Here is an 8276-nt window from a genome sequence, read left to right on the forward strand (position 1 = left end):
CTTCTATTGCCTGGGCCTAATGTAATAAACTAAGGGAATGGAATAGTTGTAATTGTGTAACAGAAACAAAGGACAATTAAATAAATAACTGAGACAGAAGCTAATGTTACAGCAACTTCATTCTCTTCACAGCAGGCACACAGTAGCTGCATTGTGTAACATCGACGGGATGCACTGCAGCAACTGGCCAAGAATTCTTCAACAGCACCTTCCATACCCGAGACCTCCGAGAATCACAAGGACAACAAGCACATGGGAACACAATACTCTGCATCCTCCTACACATCCAACTCTCTGGGGTAGGAATTGGTCTTGGGTACCAGCAAAGAAGAAATTATATCTTAAATGTAATTCTGCTGACTGCACTGAAAATGTATATCAAATGTTGCATAGCATACACTGTATACACTATATATCCGTTGCAGGTTGTTACCATATACTGATTTATCGTCCAAAATATGTATTATTATATTAGCTTTCCATCTCAAAGACATCTGCAATAATGCGCCCACAGTTAAAAGCAGAGGCATCATTCAGTGCATTAATAAAAATGCGCAGGTCTCGGAAAAAGTAGGCTAGAATCAGGATCAAATACAGAATCCCAACAAGGCAGAAGGCCACTCGGCCCATTGCATCTGCACCAACCTCTGAAATATCACCCTCCTCATTCCCCCGCCCTTGCACCATGACCTATGCATCCTTGGACACCGAGGGGCAATTTCGAATGGCCAATCCACCTAACCTGTACATATTTGGACTATGGGAGTAAACCGGAGCACCTGGAGGAAAGCCACTCAGACACAGGGAGAAAGTAAAAACTCCACGCAAACAGCCAGGACTGAACCCCGGCGCTTTGAGGCAGCAGTACTCCCCACTGCGCCACCCTCCGCCGAAGGCATAATCAGAGACTGGGCCTAGTGCAATATCAACTGAATTCTGTTCTAGCGGAATGCAGATTGATACAAATTGGGACATGATCAATGCAGCAATAAGAGGGATATCGTACAATCCAAGAATAACAGAGGCAGGACCTAGTATTATATAAACAGGGGCATGTGCATGTGCAGCATTAACTAAAGCAGGATTGTGTTTACTGGAATTTAACTATCTAGTAGAGTAATAACTGAGACCGAACAACTTGTGATGCAAACAGAATGTTGTTCCAGTTACGATGCACAGACAAACGTTCTGATGCTGTAACCATTGTGACGTGTTTCTTACTAGACTACCCGAGACATGGGTCAGTGCATCATAATTACGGATTTGTAATATAAGCAGGGTGTGGGCCCCGGATATTAATAACTGATATTCAGCCGAGTGCAGGAAAACTGAGACAGGACCTGCTGCAATGTGCTCGAGACATGGCCGAGTGTAATGTAAACAGAGGTGGGGGCAAGGTGAATGAAAGCAGAAAATGATATGTTTAAAATGATTTAATGGGATCTTGGAGTTGCCAGTAACGTCAACATTTGCTGTCAATTCCTCATTTCCCTTGAGAATGTGGTGCTGAGCCCGCTTTATGAACCATTGCATTCCATACTGAGTACGTACACCCACAGAGCTGATAGGAAGGGAGTTCCAGGATTTTGACCAGTGACAGTGAAGGAACAGAGACACAGTTCCCATCAAGGTGGTGTGAGGTCTGGTGGGTAACTTGCAGGTCCTGCTGTAACAATGCATCTACCGGGCCTGGTCCTTTTAGATGGCTGAGTTGCTGTGTTGGAAGGTGCTATAGAAGGAGGCAGTTGCTGCATTAGTTCCTTGTGCGTCGTTCAAGCTACTAGAATTGTGCACCCGTGATGCAGGGAGTGAATGTTGAAGTTGGTGGATGGGGTGTTCGGCGAGCCGGCTGTTCTCCCCTGGATGGCGTCGAGATCTCACGTGAGACCAATGGAGAATATTCAGTCAAACTCCTGACTTCAGCCGTATAGATGATGGATAGGGGTTGGGAAGTCGCGAGGTCAGTTACTCACCGCAGAAGTTCCAGCCACTGACGTGCTCTTGTAGCCATATTTTTTAAATGTTCAGTTTTTGAGCAATGATGATTCCGAGGATATTGATATTGGGGGAATTCAATCACGGTGGTATAATTTTAAATCTAGGAGAGACGGTTAGAATCTCGCTTTTTGGGATGGTAATTGCCCGACACTTGCCAGCCTAAGCCTGAATGTTGTCCAAGTTTGCTGCACTTGAAGACAAACTACTTCAGTATTTGAGGAGTCGAATGTGGTGCAGAACATTGGGTAATCATCAGTGAACATCCTCACTTCTGACCTTATGATGAAGGGTTAAGCTAGGGCCGGGGGCACTATCCCAGGACACTATACGTTACTGGATGATCCTTGACATTTTTTATAAAGTTCCTGATGGATCAAAGGCGGACTGATCGGGAAATAATTGGCTGGGTTGGATTTATCCTGCGTTTTGTGAAAGGGTCATGTTTGGCAATGTTACACATTGTTGGGTACAAGCCAGTGGTGTATCTGCACTGGAGCAAGTTTTCTGGGGCCCAGCCAGTTCTGGAACACAAATCATTAGAATTGTTGATATAATGTTGCCAGGTCCAATAACGTTTGCAGCGCTGTCAGCCATTTCTTGATATCGTGTGGAGGGATCTAATTTGCTGAAGACTGACATCCATGATGATGCAGACCACCGGAGGAGGCCGAGATGGATCATCCTCTCGGCACCTCTGGCAGAAACTTTCAGCCTTGTTTTTGCACTGACGTGCTGGGCTCCCGCATCATTGAAGAGGGGAATTTTATTGAGGCTCCTGATCCGGCTATTTGTTTAATTGTTCATCACTATTCAGGACTGGATGTTGGCGAACTGCAAAGGTAGATCCTATCCATTAAAAATAGGATCACAGTGATTGTGTGATATAAACATTGACATGTACTAGTGCAGTGTTAATTGAAACAGAGTGCCGTGTAATGTAAACAGAGACAGAGTCTAAAATAAAACAGATGGAGCCCAATATAAAATTAACAGAGACAGGGATTAGTGCAGTAATTATTGAGGCAATGTCTGCTTCATGTAATGTAAAGCATCTCGATTTAAATTCCATCTGCTGGCCAAACTGTGCAATTGCAGTTACTGTGAAAATATTGCTGTCAGGTATGATCCATGATGTTGATGGGTCAATAATTCATTTCCACAAATGTAGTATCACATCGCCTTCTGCGGAGCTGCTATAATCTAAGGTTTAACTCATTGCAGGTGTTGGTGGCTAATTCTTGCGCAGTGAGGTCAGCACCAGAGCAAAGCGGCTCAATCCCTGGTCGCGCGTTTTTGTTCATGTTTGTTAAATGGAGGAGTGTTTCCTGGGCCCTGTATGGAGTCCATGGTAAATTTAACATTCAACTTAACGTACATGATGTTGGGGCGAATTTGTTGGTTCATTATACCAGCTGAAAGACGGTTGGGGCCATTGGCTCCAAAGCCTCCAAGGAAGTTAAGATGGGATCTTAAATTGAAAGGGAAAATGTGGGTGTGCGTGTAAGACAGACAGAATGCTTGTGGGAGAGACTGTGTGTGTCTGTGTTTCGCTGTGGGTGTGCGAAAGCGAATTTTTGCGTGTCGTTGTGTGAAACAACATTGTGTTGTGTACAACTGGATTTCACTCAGGTCACAGGCATCCGTCTATTTCCAACAGATACACAACAAATATCCAATGATTTTGACGCAAGTGTTGCACATAAATCTCCCAATTGTCGTTGTGGGTGTTCATATTCTCGGTTTGTGTCTATTTCGAAGCTGCTAAATCCACTGGTCCTGGTGGCTCACACCAGCCCACCGGAAGTGTCCCTATTTTTTCATTTTGCTGCTGGTGACAACGAATTTCGATGCTCAATATTTAGGTTTAAGGATATTATGTCACACTTTGAAGAAACCTTGAAGTGGAATATCTGGCTTCCCACTGGATGCGTGGCTCCGGCTGCTTCGCGAAGTGGAAATTCCTTGGTCATGTGACCAACTTCCATTTGGAGACCACACTAGAACCGTGCAAACCACCTCTTTTTGATTGTTTTGAAGGGACTTGGAAGCTCTGTCTTTGAGAGAACTGCTGCATTTCTGATTTTGTCCTGCCAGTAAATATCCATAATGCACTGCGGACAACAAAGATGACATTTTTTGAGCTATTTTTCTTCACAGCTCTAAGTGTTCCTTGTTTCACAGACATACGACAAGGTTTATAGAATCATAGAACTTACAGTGCAGAAGGAGATATTCGGCCCATCAAGTCCCTTGGAGAGAGCATCCTACCTAACCCATACCTCCATCCTATCCCCACATCTCCACCTTATTTCTGTAATCCCATTTCACCTTTGTTGGATACTAATGGCAATTTAGCATAGCCAATCCCCCTATCCAGCACATCTTTGGACTGTGGGAGGAAACCGGAGCACCTGGAGGAACCCATGCAGACACGGGGAAAATGTGCAGACTCCGCACAAACAGTAACCCAAGATGAAAATCGAACCGGGAACACTGAAGCTGTGAAGCAACTGTGCTAACCAGTGTGTTACCTTGTTGACCTAAGGTTCTGAGAGTTTAGGCCTTACAAACCATCAGCTCGTTCCAAAGCTTGATGTTATTCCATGGACATTTTAATGAGTCAAACAAAGGTAGTACCTGCTTTCCCCATGTCAGGATCACGTTCTGCGTCAAGGCAGTCTCTCAACATGGAAACTCGGGAGCAGAATCTGCTCACCGGCTCTTATTTAATGTGGCCATTGGCGAAAGTGCAACACCTTGTCCCACGACCACTGTTTTCCTCATGGTTATGGCAAGGAAGAACAAGTTACAGGCACTGGGGACAGAGTCCATGAGTCTCTGTAGCTGATGTTTTGTTTGGATGATCGAATTTTCAGCCTAGAGGAATTCTCTGATGAGGATGTATTGTGATTATGCCTCCATTTTCATGACTGAAAGGTTATAGAGGTTGCAGCCTGACCGGGTGTGCTAGTGGATTTCAGCCACATCTTCAGGGAAGGCGAAGATCAGCAACTTGAAGAGGAAGCTCCCGAATAGAGTTGGGTCAATGACACGGTCCTCTTTCACTCAATCATTCACTTAGAATCTGTCGGAAGTGGAATCATCAATCTGTACAATGCAGTGCATTTTGCAATGGAAGCAGTGAATGAGACAGGGAAGCTTTAGAAGGAGCTACCGGGCAGCACGGTAGCATGGTGGTTAGCATAAATGCTTCACAGCTCCAGGGTGTCGGGTGGATACGTGGGTTTGAGTAGGGTGATCATGGCTCGGCACAACATCGAGGGCCGAAGGGCCTGTTCTGTGCTGTACTGTTCTATGTTCTAAGGCAGACAAGTTTCCCCAAATCTTATAGTCCCTGTTCTGATGACAGTGTCGAATGTTTATTGATGTTGATGAAAGCAAGTTGAAGAGGTAGACATGTGGTATAGGGAACAGATCACGCCCAGAGTAAATCTTGCGACACAAACACCACACCTTGTTCCAGCTACATTCGGCCTGCAAGCAGATGAAGTGTTTAAAGTGTGAAGCTAGCAAAGGCCTTCCCAGTGCTGCTATGAGTGAGATATGCCAATAGTTGCTGCAGTCTCCTCTGTCCACTTTGTTTTCAGATATTGATTATGATTTTGCATCTTCAATCTCCTGTGGGATGGCTTATATCGTCCATCAAAGAAGGCGTCGGTCATAAATGTTCAGAAAAATAGTAATGATATTCATGAATCTTCATTCAATTATGAATATAAATAATTGAATTCACCAATTACCGTCGTTCCAAAAAGATTAGTACAATTTTAAATTAAGTTATATGGTGCGGGTGTCGCTAGCACGGCCATGATTTATTGTCCATCGCTAATTGTCTTTCACAAAGTGGTGGTGTGCTACCTATTTGAACCTCCGCAGTCACTCTGGTGTAGGTACACCGACGGTGTTGTTAGGGAGGGAGTTCTAGCCGTTTGAACCAGCGACACTAAAGATTCTGCAATATATTTCCAAGTCAGGATAGTGAGTGATTTGGAGGGGAATTTCCAGGTGGTGATCGTCCCATGTGTCAGCTGCCTTTTCCTTCTAGAAGGTAATGGGCCTGGGTTGAGAAGGCGTTTCAAAGGAGACTTGATGGGTTTCTGAGGTGAATCTTGTGGATGGTACATTATTGTCATTGTTCATCGGTGGTGGATGGAACCTTGCCTCCCACATCTTCTCTAAACTTTGCCCCACGGACCTTAAAGCTATGCTCCCTGGTGACAGACCTCTCCACCCTGGAAATGAATTCCTTCCCATCCATACTATCCATGTCCCTCATAAGAGTGTTTGTACATAGGGCGACGATCAAGCGGGCTGCTTTGACCTGGATGGTGTCAAGCTTCTTCAATGTTATTGGAGCTGCACCCAGCCAGGCAACTGGAGAGTATTGAATTACACCCCTGGCTTGTGCCTTGTAGATGGTGAACAGGCTTTAGGAGTCAGGAGTGAGTTACTTGCCGCAGGTTTTCTAGACCCTGACCGGATCATGTCGCCTCAGCAATTATATGGTCAATCCAGGACAGTTTCTGGTCAATGTTAACCCCAGGGTATTGATAGCTGGGGATTCAGCGATGACAATATCACTGAATGTCAAGGAGAGATTGTTGGATTCTATTTTGGTGGAGATGGTCATTCTTTAGCACTTCCGTGGCGAATGTTACCAATTGTCACAATTCACAAAGTTAAATAATTATATATATCAATTATGATCAACTCACAACATAAATAGTTACATTCACAAATTATTTTCGGCATTTGGTTTTACAAAATGGAAGAGATCAGCCACGATGATTGTGAAATTCCGACTTCTGCTCCTCATACCTATAGAACAATACAGCACAGAACAGGTCCTTCGGCCCTCGATGTTGTGCCGAGCAATGATCACCCTACTCAAACCCATGTATCCACCCTATACCCGTAACCCAACAACCCCCCCCTTAACCTTACTACGGGCAATTTAGCATGGCCAATCCACCTAACCCGCACATCTTTGGACTGTGGGAGGAAACTGGAGCACCCGGAAGAAACCCACGCACACACGGGGAGGACGTGCAGACTCCGCACAGACAGTGACCCAGCTGGGAATCGAACCTGGGACCCTGGAGCTGTGAAGCATTTATGCTAACCACCATGCTACCGTGCTGCCCTGTTCCCATGTTTAACATAATTTATTGAGATTAAATTTATTTGAGATAGCATTGACCATTCTGTCACCAACAAGTAACATCTGCGTCAGAATTCAATGTGAAATGGAATTGAACCGCACTGAGGATAATGTGCAGCCACACAGCAGCCTCTGATCTGTATTGGTTAGTAATTACCTCATCGTCACACAGAATCTCCAGACTGTAGTGTGTGCCGATTTTTGAAGTGACGGTAGAAATGAAAATACCGGCACCTAATGTGACGTTAATGAATCTTTAAATCCCGATTTGTTATTACTCTGTTTTGGAAAGTAATTCAACGTCTGCAGCTGTCCACAGAGTTTCACGGGATTTCTGTTTTCAGTCTGGTGTCTTAATTGATTTGGGTAGGGACATCTGGAGTGACTTATTGTACATGATATGACCACATGCCCACAATATTACAGCCGTCCCTCCTCAATGTAATCATGTTCCCGCTTTGAAGGACCTGCTTTAATTTATCAAGCGCAAAATTGAGAATGTAGAACAACATCTTTCAGACCATCTATCCATCCATCCATCAACCACATTCATTGAGTCCTCAATCAAAATATTCAGGCATTCAACCAACATCCATCCCTACAAAAAAGCAGTCATCCCTTTATCATTTGGCAGGTGGTGGTGTAGTATTAATGTTATTGTACCAGTAATCCAAAGGCCCAGGCTAATTCTGTGGGGACTCGGGTACAAATCCCAACATGGCCGGTGGTGGAATTTGAATTCAATTAATAAATTTGGAATACATAATAATGGTGACCATGAAATCCCCTCTGCTTCATCAATGAAGGAAATCTGACATCCCGTCCTGGTCTCACCTACACATGGCTCCAGTCAGACAGCAACATGTCTGACTCTTCAGTTCCTTCTGAGCTGGCCCACTCAGTTCAACAGCAATTAGGGACAGGGAACACATGGCGGTCTTGCCAGTCAGTCCCACATTCCATGGAGGAATAAAGGGGAAAACACATGAATTACATGTTTATTTATTACAAAATGTATCCCCTGTCTGATAGTCTGATTGTATTTCTATCCATCATCACAATGTTATGAGGTGTGGGAGAGATCCTCCAGCCGGTT

Source organism: Scyliorhinus canicula, unplaced genomic scaffold (genome assembly GCF_902713615.1).
Source record: "Scyliorhinus canicula unplaced genomic scaffold, sScyCan1.1, whole genome shotgun sequence".
NCBI lineage: Eukaryota > Metazoa > Chordata > Chondrichthyes > Carcharhiniformes > Scyliorhinidae > Scyliorhinus > Scyliorhinus canicula.